Source organism: Eulemur rufifrons, chromosome 30, assembly GCF_041146395.1.
Source record: "Eulemur rufifrons isolate Redbay chromosome 30, OSU_ERuf_1, whole genome shotgun sequence".
Classification (NCBI taxonomy): domain Eukaryota; kingdom Metazoa; phylum Chordata; class Mammalia; order Primates; family Lemuridae; genus Eulemur; species Eulemur rufifrons.
In genome coordinates, this window is record NC_091012.1 from 63,354,352 (window position 1) to 63,372,624 (window position 18,273).

Sequence of the window (18,273 nt, forward strand, 5' to 3'; positions counted from 1 at the left end):
CCCGGGCTAGAGTGAGTGCCGTGGCGTCAGCCTAGCTCACAGCAACCTCAAACTCCTGGGCTCAAGCAATCCTCCTGCCTCAGCCTCCCGAGTAGCTGGGGCTACAGGCACCTGCCACCACACCTGACTAATTCTTTTTATTCTTTGTAGAGACGGGGTCTCACTATGTTACCCAGGTTGGTCTTGAACTCCTGGATTGAAGCAATCCTCCTGCCTCAGCCTCCTGAGTAGTTGGGACTACAGGCATGCACCACCATGCCCAGCTAATTTTTTCTATATATTTTTAGTTGTCCAGCTAATTTCTTGCTATTTTTTTAGTAGAGACGGGGTCTCGCTCTTGCTCAGGCTGGTCTCGAACTCCTGACCTCAAGCGATCCTCCCGCCTCGGCCTCCCAGAGTGCTAGGATTACAGGCATGAGCCACCGCGCCCAGCCTACCCGATAAGTCTTTAATTTTTACTATGGACTGGGTGCATAGCTAGGAATCTTACACGGATTAACTCCTTTAATACAACAACCTTGAGGGATAGGTACAGTTAGGGAAACTAAGGGTTAGAGTGGTTTAAAAAAAAAAAAAAAACTTGCCCCAAATCACACAGTTGGTAATCTGCGGCCCCTTCTAAATGCCAGGCCCTTTACACATATTACCTCATTGAATCCTTACAGCAACCCTAAAACATAAGTACTGTTATTACCCTGGTTTTATAGACGAAGAAACTTAGGTTCAAGAATCTGCTCAAGGTCACACAATTAAGAAATGACTGAGCCAAGATTTGAGAGATGACTTGTCCAAGGTTGCACCAATAGTAAGTGGCAAAAGCAAGATTCAGATCTGCCTGATTCCAGAGCCCTTGTGCTTTCAGGGGGTGAATCAACAGATTGAAGTAAAGGCTTAAATCTGTGGGAGGGCGAGGGAGAAAGGGTTTAAGTTCTGGCTGGAGGGAAGTGAGTCAGAGGATATGAAGAACTCTGGGCCAGGGGCCAGGAAAAGCTGAGGACCTCTGAAAGGTGTCACTGAGGGAAGGACATTTAGGGGCCTCCTGCCTGGCAGCGGGAGGCTCTCACAGAACCTGGGCTGTGAGCACAGGGCTAGCAGAAGCGAGGGGCTGATGAGAAGACTTTGTTCCTGCTCCTCGGTGCTGGGCTGCCTTGCTCTGGCTGAAACATGGGAGGAACTCTGAGCTCTCCCGTGGTATCCCAAGCACTGTGCTCCTGTGCCCCCCACCGTGCACGCTTTATCCCCAATGGGGCAAGGGGTAGGGAATGGCTACCTCGTGTTTACAAACAAGAGACTAGGGCTCAAAGAGGTGAAGGGACCTGTTAGTCACACAGCCAGTAAGTGGGGAAGCTGGGGGAGAATCGGGACAGTGTATGACAAAGTCTTGGCTCTTAAGCACTAGGCTCCTCCTGGCCGCCTTCTCCTTCCCCCAGAGAAGCCCTGAAAGCCCCTCAGGGCAGGCAGCTGCCCTGGCTTCAGCCTACAGGGAAAGGTAGTGTACAAACTGTTCTACAAAGGCATTTCTGTCCCCATCGTTGTGACACCTGAGGCCTGGGGCCAGGTATGAACTAAAAGAGGCTGAGGGAGAGTGGAAGAACCAGCTGGAGTCAGGCTCTGGGTTCTTCCAGAAATCCTACACCCCAGGGGGAGAACAGCCAGCGGCACGTCCCAAGCGAATCCACTGCTGCCCATTAACAGCAGGAGAGGCGGCGCCCTCTAGCGGCTGAGCTCTAAACCTACAGCGCTAGGCGCGGGATCAGGAGGCCCATCCACCCAGAGGATTCTACGGCCTGCAATTTTTAGTGTCTGGTAGTTATGGGGATAGGCTCTGGAGTTAAACTGAACTTGGGTTCAAATACTGGTTCTATCCTTGGTAGCTAAGAGACCACGAGAAAATTAGTTTCTAAGCCTTAGTTTCTTCATCTATAAAATAGGAATGATAATAATACCAATTTCATAGGGTTATTGTAAGCATTAAATGAGATAATACATGTAAAGGCCTCAGCAGAGTACTTGGCACATTATAGAAGTGATATATACATACATTTATATTTATATTTATATATACACACAATATATGTGTAAATACATTTATATTTACATATATACATTTATATATACAGACACTATATATAGTACATGTGAATATATATGCATGTAATGATTCATTTTTGAAACATGCTATGTTATTAGTCATCACATCTTTGACTCCCCTTGCCATTCCCATCTAGCTCTGTTAGGTCCCTGCTGCCCCCAAGCCTGCTATCTTGCCCCAAGGGAGGCACTGTCAACAGGCCCTCCTAAGGCTTGTGGGCAAGACGTGAGCTAAGGTACTTGGCTTTCTCCACGTACACTTTCAAGAATCTTGGACTACACATATTTGTCCTTTAGTATCTTAGGAATAAAAGCTGGTTTTACACAGGTGGTATGTTCCTTCTGCATTTTAGAGCAACTTTACATCCATGACCTCACTTGAATCTCTTAATATTCTTAGAGATATATTCTCACTTTTCAATAAGGAAATTGAAGATGATGAGAAGGGAACTGACTTGCTTGGGGTTGCACAGTAAGTCAGTGCAGGAGTCAGGACTAGCCCCCAGAATCTTTTTTTTTTTTTTTTTTGAGACAGAGTCTCACTTTGTTGCCCTGGCTAGAGTGAGTGCCGTGGCATCAGCCTAGCTCACAGCAACCTCAAACTCCTGGGCTCAAGCGATCCTCCTGTCTCAGCCTCCCGAGTAGCTGGGACTACAGGCATGCGCCACCATGCCCGGCTAATTTTTCTATGTATATTCTAGTTGGCCAGATAATTTCTTTCTATTTTTAGTAGAGACAGGGTCTTGCTCTTGCTCAGGCTGGTCTCGAACTCCTGACCCTGAGCAATCCACCCGCCTCGGCCTCCCAGAGTGCTAGGATTACAGGCGTGAGCCACCGCGCCCGGCCGCCCCCAGAATCTTGATGTTGATTGAGTTTAATACTTTCCACCAATCCTTGCAGTTGTCCAGGGCCTTGAACTCTGGGTAAATGTGAAGCACCTGTAACCCGGAACTCGGCTTACGTTTTTTTTTCTTTTGAGACATGGTCTCTCTCTGTTGCCCGGGCTAGAGTGCCCTGGCGTCAGCCTAGCTCACAGCAACCTCAAACTCCTGGGCTCAAGCCATCCTCCTGCCTCAGCCTCCCGAGTAGCTGGGACTACAGGCATGTGCCACCATGCCTGGCTAATTTTCTCTTTTTTCTTTTTTGTAAACAGACGGGTTCTTGCTAGCTTGCTCAGGCTGGTCTTGAACTCCTGGCCTCAAGCAATCCTCCCACCTTGGCCCCCCAGAGTGCTAGGATTACAGGCATGAGCCACTGTGCCCAGCATGGCTTACTTTTGAAGACTACATCACTGCACTCTGACAACCAATTTCCTGCTTCTACTGAGGCCAAGTAAATTATCAAGCTATGATTCCTCACCTGAAAGACGTGGCAGCATGTTGCCAGGACTGGTGACCCAAGACAGCTATATCTCTAGAACATACCAGGAATACAATGAAAGGTTAGATGACAAGTGTGTGGAGAGGTGAACATTATCTCCTCAGGCAAGCTGCATGCACGGCTGAGGAATCAGCTGCTGTCCTGTACTCACGGCCAGCTTGATTTAGCCACTCGTCTCATGTCGGACATAACCATCAGGGTCTCAGAAGGGCAACCTTGTCCCTAGTCAGCACAAAGATTGGGAGGTGTTGATGTGTGTCATCAGCATGGGTCCTGATGGCAACATCTGTTTGTAGGCACCGAGGGAAGCAGTCTGATGATAACTCAAAGTTCTCAGTGTCACTTGACGTGACTGTGGGGGCAGAGAATGTAGGCTTAGCTGTCAGGACCAGAGGCTGTCTCCTCTCTTTCTAACACACTGGCAACAAACACGAGCACCACCGAGATAACAAGCCATTGAGCCCGAACACTTCATCCCTAGCCCCCATTCGACGCTGAAGCGCTGGCAAGCTTGGTTCTGCTCAGAAGGGAATCTTGTTACTTCCTCCTGGAACACTGGATCTCTGGGTGGCACTGAATTTCTCTTTCTGCTGTCACTTGTTCTTTACTCTCTCGTCACCGTGGCAACCCAAGAGAGGGAGCCAGCATTGAAATCAACGCTCCCCTCGATAGACATATGTGGAAAGGCAAGTGTACTCGCTCTCTAATATCACGGAAGTGGAACATTCTTAACTTTCTCTCCATGTTTCAGCCTTGGTCCATGGTGGAGAGAAAATAGTTTCCCCTATAATTTTGGGCACTTGATATACCTCTTTTTTAATCTTCTTGTATGGGAGTTACTAATCTGATTGGTCTGAAGTCAATCACTAGGCATATTTCACCAGTGAGCAGGCCCATCACAGTAAAAAATGTCACGCATCTGTAACTATATAGTCGGTCCCACTTGCTGTTGGATGATTAGGTCATGCCACATTTGTTCGGAACACTTAAGCTTCTCAGATTCAGAGGGGAGAGAGTAGCTTAAGACGCATTTTCCAATCCATATTTTTTAACCAGAGAACCCTGCAACAGAAAGATAGAGAGGAGGACGAGGTTACTAAGCCTATGCTGAATTCTCAAATCGAGCTTTTATTAATATTTAATAAATATTTTGCTTACTCTTCTACTATTGCTCCTAGTGCATATAGCTTTCTTAGTGGGAAGCCTTAAGGAGAAGAAGGGTAAGTGGTAGGATTCAAGCATGAAAAGTTCCCCTTGAACCCAGAACACCTAGGAAGATCTGCCCAGGGTCAGACTTTTGTTCCAGCGTGTCTATGCTGAGCATACAGGACGCACGTGTTCAGTTTCCCTACCTTCCACTGGCCCCGGCCTCTGACTGGGGGCTTTTCCAAATTATTGTTGTTCCCCGCAGAAAAGAACTTCAGGACGCACCATATAAGCCAAACAAATAAAAGTCTTATCGAAAACGAAAGTACACTCTCAGGAGAGAGTGTGGGCAGGCTGGAAAAGAGCAGCTGCACTGAGAGGAAGTGGTCTTAGATCTTTTGTACTCTTATTAATTGAGGGGAGGAATATTCAAGGCCAAAGGGGCTGGCTTTTACTAAAAATTTGGGTAGCAATTCCCAGCATTAGGTCCCCCCCTCCATTTTCATACTTTATATGGTTATTTCAGAACTGTCATGGTGATTTCAAGGGCAGAGAAATTTTAAAACCACATTGTAAATTAGGGGTCCCCAACCTATGGTGAGTTGTATAATTATTTCATCATATATCACAATGTAATAATGATAATAGAAATAAAGTGCATAATAAATGCAATGTGTTTGAATCATCCCCAAACCATCCCCCCCCCACCCCGCTCCCGCCCCAGTCTGTGGAAAAATTGGCACCATGGGAACTGGTCCCTGGTGCCAAAAAGGTTGGGGACTGTTGCTGTAAATGATATTGTAATTATCCAAAGTTCATGTAAGGTGTCAGAAAGCTGACAAGCAAGTTGAGGCTGGTTGTTATCTGCGTTATCAGCCCTTCTAGTTAACTTCTGTTTAAAAGTGGTTTATTTTAACACCTTTACCTGATCTTGATCTTCAAGCACCTGCATCCGGTCTCAGCCCTGTCTCCTAGTCTCCTACTCTAACACCGCTGATTTCTGACGACTTGCAGAATATATTCAATTCGAATTCAAGTTCCATATTGAGCTTCCAGTGGTGTGTAGCTCTCATGGACACCCAGAAGCGACCTGCCCATGTAGTGAAACTGTTAGCCTGGGAGTAGGGGCTTTGCCTTGGGCTAACAGCGAAAAGTTCCTGGCTCAAACCTCAAACACAATCATGGAAACTGTTGACAATTTGCATGAGTAAGAAAGCCTTAAAATAAAAATCCATTCTTTGTAAACTTAGCAGATTTCATTAATGGATATTTAGTGTTTTCTGAGATGGGGGCAGTGTGGCGGGAAGGAAAGGACACCAGGCATGAGGAGACCTAACTCAGGTACTTGTTAAGGTTGTGTCATTTATCATCTGTAATAACTTGGACAAGTGATTTAGTTTCCTCATCTCTAAAACGGGAACAATCTTTAGCCCATCAACCTCACAGTTTTGTTGGCAATGAGTTTCCAGTGAATAGTTATATGATATTAATAAAACTACTCTGAAAACTGTAAAATGTTATATAAAGTTGTATTTTAATAAGTACTGTAAAAACAGCTTCAGCATAATAGTCTGCCTTCCAAAACCCAGATACAAGCCCCAGAAATTTTGGGGAGAAAGCTTTGGTGATCTGGCATAAAAGCCATTCGGGTCAGTTGCTAGAGAAGCTAAGGTGCATGACTTCACTTCTAGAGGTAGCTGGAAAATTTCAGTTTTTCTTTGCCTGCCCACCTTGCCTGGATACACCGTTTCCTAATCAACTTGGGGAAGCTGTGCAAGAGGCTCTGTATGTGAAACCGTGAATATGGGAGCAGTAGATTTGCTTGAATTACTGGGAGTGGTGACATTTGGTGGTTGCCACTGGCAGTGGCTTACAAAATCTGCAGTTCATGTTATTTCTCCAAAGCTAGGCTGCCTGCGCATTTGAGTAAAATGAACATATTATATCACTCTGGAGGCACTCGGCATGTTAGGAAAATGGAATTTTTTCCCCCTAGAAACCACTTTAAGGATTTTTACTATTTAAACTTGAAAAGGTATTGGAAAACTTTTCAAATTTTTCTCTAAAATGGTGGCAAAACTTACAAATAATCCATAAAAGAATCACCACAGGCACAAAAACACCACTAAAAATGATAGGAGAAATCCCAATCGACCAAAATGTTTGCTGAAACATAGAAGGTAAAATGAATACAGAGTGATGAGAATAAAAATAAAATGATCCAAGGTAGGACAGTTTCTTTTTATTTTTAAGAAAGAGAAGGGTGAAAATATTAGTCTTTATGTAATGTATTATACGCTTCTTGCATACCCCTCCTCTCTTGGATATATACAAAACCGTATGTAGGCCTATGAGGAGTTAATAGAAAATATTGCTCTTTTTATGTGAATAGAAAGTAAGAATCATAAATGTAGATGTTTGCAATGCTTCCTTATATCTATTTTTGTGAATCCAATAAAATTGCATGCAGTTGGAGATACCACAACTGAAACCAGATAGAAGAGAGTAGGATTAAAAGAGAGAAATAGGAAGAGGATTAGAGAATTAACCATCTTAAAAATGCTTATGGAAAATAGTATCCAAAAGCACAAAACTGTGGTTGTGTCAGTGTGGTAATGTTGGATGTGATAGTACTTTTTTCTCTTTTATACAAATGCTCCTTATATGGCTTATATTGTTTTGATTGATTGATTGAGACAGACTCTCACTCTGTTGCTGGAGCTAGAGTGCAGTGGCATCATCATAGCTCACTGCAACCTCAAACTCCTGGGCTCAAGTGATCCTCCTGCCTCAGCTTCCCGAGTAGCTGGGACTACAGGCATGTACCACGATGCCCGGCTAATTTTTTTCTATTTTTAGTAGAGATGGGGTCTCCTCTTGCTCAGGCTGGTCTCAAACTTCGGACCTCAAGTTATCCTCCCACCTTGGTTTCCCAAGGTGCTAGGATTACAGGCATGAGCCACAAAGCCTGGCCTTTACATTGTTTTTAGACTTTTTATTTTTTTTTTTTTGAGACAGAGTCTCACTCTGTTGCCCAGGGTAGAGTGCTGTGGCATCAGCCTGGCTCACAGCAACCTCAAACTCCTGGGCTCAAGCGATCCTCCTGCCTCAGCCTCCCCAGTAGCTGGGACTATAGGCATACACCTTCATGCCCGGCTAATTTTTTCTATATATATTTTTTAGTTGGCCATATAATTTCTTTCTATTTTTAGTAGAGATGGGGTCTTGCTCTTGCTCAGGCTGGTCTCGAACTCCTGAACTCAAGTGATCCTCCCACCTTGGCCTCCCAGAGTGCTAGGTTTACAGGCATGAGCCACCACACCCGGCTGTTTTTAGACTTTTAAGTTAAGGGTTAAGGCAGTCAGAGAGAAAAAAAAGACATATTAATCTTAAAAGAGCAACAATAAAAGTGACAGTTTAACAGAACCAATAAAAGTCAAAGACAATGGAATGATCTTGTCAAAGTGCTGGAAAACAAAAACGAAAAACAAAAACATAATCTAGAACATGATATTCAGCAAAAAAAAAAAAAAAAATCTTTAAAAAATGAAGGTAAATACACCCATACAGATATGCCAAATTAATTTTTGTCAAAGTTGTAAAAGCAATTCTATGGAGAAAGACAGCCCTTTCAAACAAAATGAACTTTGACCTAAACCTCACACCTTACACAAAAATTAACTTAAAATGGATCACAGACAAGTGCTAAAGGTAAAATCACAAAACTTTTAGAGAAAACCATAGCAGAAAATCTGTGGTATCTATGTCTAGTCAAATAATTCTTAGACTTGACACCAACGTCACAATACAATACAGGAAAAATTGATAAATTAGACCTCATTAAAATTAAAAACTTGTGCTCTGCAAAAGATCCTGTGAATTAGATGAAAAGATAAGCTACAGGCTGGGAGAAAATATCTGCAAACCACATAGCTGACAAAGGACTCATACCTAGAATATAAAAAGAACTTTCAAAACCCAGCAATAAAAAAAAACAGAACAATTCAATTAGAAAATAGGCAAAAGACATGAACAAACATTTCTCCAAAGAGGACATATACATGGTAAATAAGCACATGAAAAGACGTTCAACATCATTAGCTGTATTCATTTGTTAGGGCTACCATAACAAAACACCACAGACTGGGTGACTTAAACAACAGAAACTTATTTTCTTCCAATTCTGGATGCTGAAAGGCCAAGGTCAAGGTGTCAGCAGTGTTAGTTTCATTCTGGGGCCTCTCTTGTTGGCTTGTGGATGACCATCTTCTTGCTGCCTCTTCCCATGGTTGTCTCTCTACACATACACACCCCTGGTGCCTCTTTCTCTTCTTATAAGAACATCATTTATGTTGCATTGAGGCCCCAGTCTAATGGCTTCATTTTAACTTAATCACCTCTTTAAAAGTCCTATCTCCAATTAGTCACTTTCTGAGGTACTGAGGGTTGGGACTTCAACATGTGAATTTGAGGAGGGACACAATTCATCCTATAACAGCTATTAAGAACATAAAAAGATGCTCAACATCATTAGACATGAGGGAAATACAAATTAAAACCGAATTGAGATTATCACTAGACACCGACTACATGGCTACAATAAAAAGACAGAAAATAACAAGTGTCGGCGAGGATGTAGAGAAAATGGCAACCTCATACACTGCTGGTAGGAATGGAAGATGGTGCAGCCACTTTGGAAAAAAATTTGGCAAGTCCTCAAAATGTTAAACATAGTGTTACCATATGTATGACCCAGCAATCCCACTCTTAGGTATATACCCAAGAGAAATTAAAAGATGTCCACACAAAAACTTGTACCATGAATGTTCATGGCAACATTATTGGTAATAGCAAAAGGTGGAAATAATCCAAATGTTCATCAATTGTTGAATGAATATAGAGATTGTGATATAGCCATACAATTAAATACAACTCAGCAATTAAAAAGAAATTACTCAATCTTGGTTATGACCTAAATGAACTTCCAAGAAATTATAAGTGGAAGTAGCTAGATGCAAAGACCAAATGTATGATTCTGTTTTTATTGAATGTACAGAAAAGGTAAATCAGCAGAGATAGACAGTAGATTAGTGGTTACTTGGGCTGGGAGTGGTAATGGGGATTGAGAACTCTTTTTGGAGTCATGGAAATGTTCTAAAATTGGATTGTGGTGATGGTTGTAAAACTGTGCAAATTTACTAAAAATCATCAGATTTTACATTTAAAAATGGGTAAATTTCATGGTTCGTAAGTTGTATCTCCATAAAGCTGTTCTAAAAGTGTATACAAATTAAAATAAAATATTATAAAAACTGCTACATACTGTATGATTCAATTTGTATGAAATTCTAGAAAAGCCAAAACTGTAGTGATAGAAGGCAGATTAGTATTGCCAAGGGGCAGTGGTGGAGGGAGGAGATCACCTCAAACGGGCCTGAGGGAACTTTTTGGGCTGATGGAAATGTTTTGTATTTTGATTGGAGGGGTGGTTATACAAGTGTATACTTTTCCCAAACTCCTTAAGCTGTTTAATATTGGTATATTTTATTATATGTGAATTATAACTCAATAAAACTGATTTAAATTTTTTAATCAGTGAAAGATTTTAACAGACTCTTCACCAAAGAAGATATAAGAATGGTCCCTAAGTACATTAAGTGATGCTGAACTTCATTAGCCATCAGTGAAATGCAAATTAAAACTATAATGTGAAATACTCTATACACCCTCGAGAATGGCCAAAATAAAAAAGGGCAAAAACTTAAAATGTCAAGTGCTAGTAAGAATGTGAAGCAATTGGAGCTCTCATATATTGCTGGTGGGAATGCAAAATGGTGCAGTTAATCTGGAAAACAATTTGGAAGTTAAAAATATGAAATTAAAAATATGCTTATATTTCCCATCAATCCCATTCTTGAATATTTACCGTAGAAAAATGAAAATATGTTTACACAAAGACTTGTAAGCAAATCTTCCTAACAACATTATTCATAATAGTCCCAAACTGGGTACAACCCAAATGACAGTCAACAGGTGAATGGATATACAAATTGTGGTATATTCATAATAATGGAATGCTAAAAGGAATAAACTTCTGATATAGGCATGGGTGAATTTCACAAACATTACGTTGCCAGAAATGGTAGACAGAAAAGGGAACTTAGTGTACAACTCAATTTTTATGAAACTCTGGAAAAAATACATCTGTGATGACAGAAAGCAGATGAGAAGTTGTCTGGACGGGGGTAGGGGAGGGTGACCTAGCTGAAGAACAAGGGAATGTTTTAGGGTGGTAGAAATGTTCTTTATCTTGATTGTGGCATGGTTGGTTACACAGGTGTACAAATTTGTCAAACTCATCAAAATGTACACTTTAAATGAGTACATTAGTTGTATGTAAATTATATCTCAATAAAGTTTATTTTAAAAAATAATCAGGGAAATGCAAATTAAAATTGTAATGAGATACCATTATACACTCACCAGGATGGCTAAGATGAGAAAAAACAGACAATACCAAGTGTTGGTGAGGATACAGGGCTACCAGAACTCTTATTCATGACTGATTGCAGTATTAATTGCAACCACTTGCAACACTGTTAAGTAGTAGTCTATCAAAGCTGAACATATACATACCCTATTCACATACTGATTCAAATTCTAGATATATAAATATATATCCACTCAAAATGCATAAACATGGGCATCAAAACACAAATATAAGAATGTTCATAGCCACATTATTTTTAATATTCCAAAACTGGAAACAACCCAAATTTTCATCAACAGTAGAATGGATTAAAAAATTTTAATTATATACATACAATGAAATATCACACCACAATACAAGGAAATGAACTACTGATACACTACATAAATGAATACCAAAAACATAATGTTGAGTGAAAGAAGCCAAACACAAAATAATACGTATCGTATCATAGCTGTAGGATTCCATTTACATAATTTTTTCTATTATTGTTAATTGACACATAACTGTACGTATTTACGGAGTATAGTGTGATATTTTGATACATGTATACAATGGGGAATGATCAAGTCAGCATAATCAGCATATTCACCACATTAAATATTTCTTTTTTGTGTGCTGGGGAACGTTCAACATCGTCTCTTCTAGCTATTTGAAAATATACAATAAAGCAGCAGTCCCCAACCTTTTTGGCACCAGGGATCGGTTTCATGGAAGACACTTTTTCCACGATGGGGACGAGGTGAGGGGCAGGGGGGGAGGCAGAGCTCTGCACCCAGTCCCTAACAGGCCACAGGCTACCAGTCTGGGGCCAGGGGTTGATGACTGCAGCAATAAAGTATTGTTAACTATAGGCACTGTACAGTGTAACAGATCACTAGAACTTATTCTTTGTATCTAGCTACAATTTTGTATCCATTAACCAATCTCTCTCTATCCCTACTCCCCCACCCCTTCCTAGCCTCTAGCAATCACTATTCTACTCTCTACTTCTATGAGATCAATTTTTTTAGCTTTTACATGAGTGAGAACAGGTGGCATTTCTTTCTCTGCCTGGCTTATTTCACTTAACATAACGTCCTCCAGACTCATCCATGTTGCCATGAATGACAGGATTTCATTCTTTTTTATGGCCGAATAGTATTCAGTTGTATAGAAATACCACATTTTCTTTATTCACTTGTCTGTTGATGGACACATAGGTCAATTCCATATCTTCTGTATTTTTTTTTTTTTATTTCAAAATATAAAGGGGTACAAATGTTTTAGGTTACATGGTTTTTTTTTTTTTTTTTTTTTTTTTTTGAGACAGAGTCTCGCTCTGTTGCCCGAGCTAGAGTGAGTGCTGTGGCGTCAGCCTAGCTCACAGCAACCTCAAACTCCTGGGCTTAAGCGATCCTACTGCCTCAGCCTCCCGAGTAGCTGGGACTACAGGCATGCGCCGCCATGCCCGGCTAATTTTTTTTTCTATATATATTTTTAGTTGGCCAGATAATTTTCTTTCTATTTTTAGTAGAGACGGGGTCTCGCTCTTGCTCAGGCTGGTCTCGAACTCCTGACCTTGAGCGATCCACCCGCCTCGGCCTCCCAGAGTGCGAGGATTACAGGCGTGAGCCACTGCGCCCGGCCCACATGGCTTGTTTTTGTAACGCTTGAGTCCCGGCTACAGGTGTGCCCATCACCCAAATTGTGTTCATTGTACCCATTAGGAAGGTTATTCCCCTCCCCTCCTGCCACGTCTCCCCTGGTTGATTTCAGTACTGAAATGGAGTGCAGATATCTCTTGGACACACTGATTTTCTTTCCTTTGAATATATACCCAGTAGTGGGATTGCTGGATCATATGGTAGGTCTATTTTTAGTTTTTAAAGGAAACTTCATACTGTTTTCCACAATAGTTGTACTAATTTACATTCCCACCAACAGTGTATAAGCATTCTCTTTTCTCCACATCCTTGCCAGCTTTGTTATGTTTTGTCTTTTTGATAACAGCCATTCTAACTGGGCTGAGATGATATCTCATTGTGGTTTTAATTTGCATTTCCCTGACAATAAAGGATGCTGAACATATTTTCATATACCTGTTGGCCATTTTATGTCTTCTTTTGAGAAATGTCTACTCAGCTCATTTTCCCATTTTTAATTACATCATTTATTATTATTATTAGTTTTTTTTGCTGTTGAGTCCTTGGTATATTCTGGATATTAATCTCTTGCCAGATGAATGGTTTGCAGATATTTTCTCCCATTCTGCAGGATGTCTCTTCATTTTCCTGATTGTTTCCTTTGTCAGTTTGATATAATCCCATTTGTTTATTTTTGCTTTTGAGGCCTTATTCATAAAATCCAGACCAATGTCCTGAAGTGTTTTCCCTATGTTTCCTTCTAGAAGTTTCCTAATTTCAGGTCTTACATGTAAATCTTTAACCCATTTCGAGCTGATTTTTGCACACAGAGAGGGGTCTAGTTTTCTTCTGCGTATGGATACCCAGTTTTCCCAGCATCATCTATTGAAGAGACAGTGTCCTTTTCCCATTGAATGTTCTTGGCACCTTTGCCAAAAATCAGTTGCTTGTAAATATGTGGATTTATTTCTGTGTTTTCTATTCTTTTCCATTGGTGTATGTGTCTGTTTTTATGCCAGTACCATGTTGTTTTAGTTCCTATAGCATTGCAGTTTATTTTGAAGTCAGGTAGTGCAGTGTCTCCAGCTTTGTTCTTTTTGCTCAGGATGGCTTTGTCTCTTTGGGGTCTTTTGTAGTTCCATACAAATTTTTAGGATTTTTTTCCCTATTTCTCTGAAGGATATCATTGGCATTTTGATAGGGATTGCATTGAATCTGTAGATCACTTTGGGTAGTATAGACATTTTAACTATTAATTCTAAATCTCCTTAATTTCTTAGTTCATGCTTTCATTGACAAGAACTTGCTAATTTCAGTGAGAATAATGGGAACCTAGAATGGCAAAGAACAAGTGGTAGCACTTAATGACCAGAGATGGGTTGAGCATGGTGAATACAAGAATGTGGCCAGAGGCCAGGCGCGGTGGCTCACGCCTGTAATCCTAGCACTCTGGGAGGCCAAGGTGGGAGGATCGCTCGAGGTCAGGAGTTCGAGACCAGCCTGAGCAAGAGCGAGACCCCACCTCTACTAAAAAATAGAAAGAAATGATCTGGCCAACTAAAAATATATATAGAAAAAATTAGCCGGGCATGGCGGCACATGCCTGTAGTCCCAGCTACTCGGGAGGCTGAGGCAGTAGGATCGTTTAAGCCCAGGAGTTTGAGGTTGCTGTGAGCTAGGCTGATGCCACGGCACTCACTCTAGCCCGGGAAACAGAGTGAGACTCTGTCTCAAAAAAAAAAAAAAAAAAAAAAAAAAAAAAATGTGGCCAGAGAAGTAGTCTGAATGTTTTGACCTGCTGAAAAGTATGATAGTGGCTAATTATTCCTCAGGTCTCTTAGATTAAAATAAATGAGCAGCCTGCTAATTCTTACTTGATTTATATAGCCAAAATAATTCAATGTCTAGTGAACAGAGACCTAATTTGAGTCATTATGATGGAGATTTATGGCCTTTCACCCAATTTGCAGACCTGAGTCTGTTCACATACCCAGAGGGATGTGAACAGGGAAAGCCAAGTACCCTTGAGGAAGGACTCTGCAATACCATAAAATATGTGTTGTAAATCTTCTTTCTAGCTTTCTTGTTGTCCTTTTGGCCAGAGGGGTCTGTGGCCATTTACTGGGGTAACTCTGCACTGGGCAAATAGAATTACTCAGACTTTCAGAGATTCTTGGACCCTGACTCTGAGTTCACACTCATCCCCGGGGGAGACTGGAGGGGGTTAGAACACAACGGTCATCCACTAGTCAGAGTCAGGGCTTATGGAATCAAGGGACACAGTTTTATCTAAATCCATCTAGAATGGGTGTAATCGATCTACAAACATATAATATGGTTATTTCTTAGTCCATGAGTGCATACTTGCAATAGCCACAATCAGCAACTGACAGATATACCACATTTGCTCCTTGACCAGTGTAGTAAGAACTATTTATGGTAAAAAGGGCCAAGTAGAATTTACTGACTCTGTCAACACCATATCCCTAGGGAAATCAGAGATGAGTGTGCACCAAAGATTTGAAGAATGTGTTTGTGTATAGGAGGTGGGGGTGATTGCTATCATGCTCTCATTTAACTTGCCTGTTTGGCCTGTGCAGAAGGTAGACAGGTCTTGGAGAATGATAGTTGGTTATCAAAATTTAATCATTAATCCCAAACAGGATTTTTTAAAAAGCTAGATAAATCATAAACTGCAGAACATTGGCAAGATCAAGATCTTAAAAGCGGTCTTAAAAAAAAGACATTACCTGCAATGGAAAATGAGAATTAGGAGCTAGGGAATCTATTACTTGATGCTTCTGGGATGGGAGAAACATGTAGTTCTGATAACAGAAATAGAAACTGCAGCATAATGTGAGATACGGGACAAAATGTGCTTCTTATGGTGATTATGTGCCTATGAATATAGCTACTGGAATAATTTGCCTTGCCTTGAGGGATCCAGCGCTACACGGCCCCCAGTGTTACATGTATCTATCTTACTTTAAATCCAAAAAAATATTCTAGCTGATAAAGAAAAAGAGGAAAATGTTTATTGGACTGTTTGGCTCATAGAACCACTAAGCAACTCCCCCTAAAGTGGGGGATAAAGAAAGTCTGGGCAGTCAAGAGCACTGTAAATCCGATCGTAGAACCAGAATGTTGATGTGAAGATGCCACTACTGCCACCAGAATGTACTGTATTCTCCACTTTCCCTCCTACTTCCTATAGATTGAGAAATTCCAGGCAGAAGATTCTGATTAACCATTTCTTGTCACATGGCTGCAAGGGGTGGGGATGCTGGGAAAGCAAACATCTGGTCTTTTATATGGTGGGCAGAGAACTGATCAGTGGTTGTTAGGGTGTGACTATAAAGGGATAGCGTGAAGGAATCTTTTTAGGGTGATGAAATTATTCTGTGTTCTAATTGTTGTGATGGCTACAGGTATACTTGTGTTATTATAAAATTCATAGAAATGTGCACCAAAAAATTATTGTATAATAGAAAAAACCAAAATACAACTATAGCCATGTGACCAGTTGCAGAAATGAGGACTTAGTAGCTACCCGTTATCTTTCCGGTATATAATAATCTATTTCCCTACTTTTCCTCTACTGTTTTATATGAGTTGATTGTAATTAACTTTATAATTTAGTCCACATATTATAGGATATCAATATGGACTTGAGACTGAATTAGGAGTCAATATCACTCATGGATAGAGCCAAGTATCTGACAGAAACTTGGATCTTTCCTTAGCAGAGAAGATAGTGCACTTTTGTATGAGGGAGATTTATGTTATAGTAGGTGGGATCATGCTGCTGTTGCTATCAGTGGTTATTAAGAAGTATGGGAAGAAGAGTGTGTTGAATGGCAAAAAAGGTGAGTAACATGGAATGGTGCTTGTGGTGGACAGACTCTAAGACTCTATGGAGCACCCTCCATGATCTCTGCCTCCTGATGTTCATGCCTTTGTGTAATTCTTTCCCCTTGAGTGTGGGCAGGACCTGTGACTTTCTTTTAACCAACACAAATGGCAAAGGGAATGGGATGTCACTGCTATGATACATTATATAAAACACTGTCTTGGCCGGGCGCGGTGGCTCACGCCTGTAATCCTAGCACTCTGGGAGGCCGAGGCGGGTGGATCGCTCGAGGTCAGGAGTTCGAGACCAGCCTGAGCAAGAGCGAGACCCCGTCTCTACTAAAAATAGAAAGAAATGATCTGGCCAACTAAAAATATATATAGAAAAAAATTAGCCGGGCATGGTGGCGCATGCCTGTAGTCCCAGCTACTGGGGAGGCTGAGGCAGTAGGATCGCTTAAGCCCAGGAGTTTGAGGTTGCTGTGAGCTAGGCTGACACCACGGCACTCACTCTAGCCCGGGCAACAGAGCAAGACTCTGTCTCAAAAATAAATAAATAAATAAATAAATAAAACACTGTCTTGCTAGCAGACTTGCTCTAGACTCTCCTTGATGGCTTGATGAAGTGGCCATTTGGGGGAAGCCTGTGTGGCAAGGAACTGTGGATGGTGGCCTGTAGAAGCCGAGGACAGCTGCTAGGAACTGAGTGAACCCTGTAGAAGCTGAGGGCGGCCTCCAGCTGACTACCAGCAACACGCTGGTGCTCCCAGACCTACAACCATAGGAAATGAATTCTGCAAACAGCCTGAGTGAGCTTGCAAGTAGATTCTTCCTTAGTTGAGCCTCTACATGAGAACCAGCCCAACTGATGCCTTAGTTGCAGCCTTGTGAGATACTAAGAAGAGGACCCAGCTAAGCTGAGTCCAGAGTCCTGACTCACTGAAATGGTGAGATAATAAACGTGTGTTGTAATTTGTCATGTAGCAATAGAAAACAAACACACTGTTCAATGTGCTTTCCACCCTCTTAGTGCACCTTCCTGTACTGCAGAGGCTAAAAAGCTAAAAGTACATTTGCCAGATTCCTTTGTAACTAGGATTCTGGATTTATAATAGGCCAATTAGAAGCATACATGTGAGACATGAATGACAGAAGCAAGGGAGGCTATGCTTCTGCCATTCCTGCTATTAAACATGCTTGTGAAGATGTCTGGCTGTTCTATCGCAATTTAGTCACTAGCTTGTGGGTACTGAGAGGCAAGGGTGCGTGGCATCTATTTTGCTGATGATATAAATCACAGCAGATGGAGCAAGGTTCAAGAGGTAACAGCAGTAGTGATGGCTTTTTATTACGGCAGTAGGAAGTAGCAGTTTTCTAATCATTGAAGAGTTAGCGACTCCTTTGGTGGCCTGGTAGTGGTATGGCTTTGAAAGTTGTTCTTGAAAGCTCAGTTTAGTCAGTCCTCCTGATAATTATGTAAGCCATTTAATATCCAATAATAAATCTTTTCCTGCCTGAAATAATGAGAGTGAATTTTGTTCTCTGCAACTGAATCCTAACTAATACAGGAGGGAAGTCCTCAAGTGCTATTAAGTATAAATAAAAAGACATCATAGTAAATAATATTCACATCTTAAAGTAAACTATTTTTCACATTTAATATATATTTATAATATTTATTTTTATAAAGAC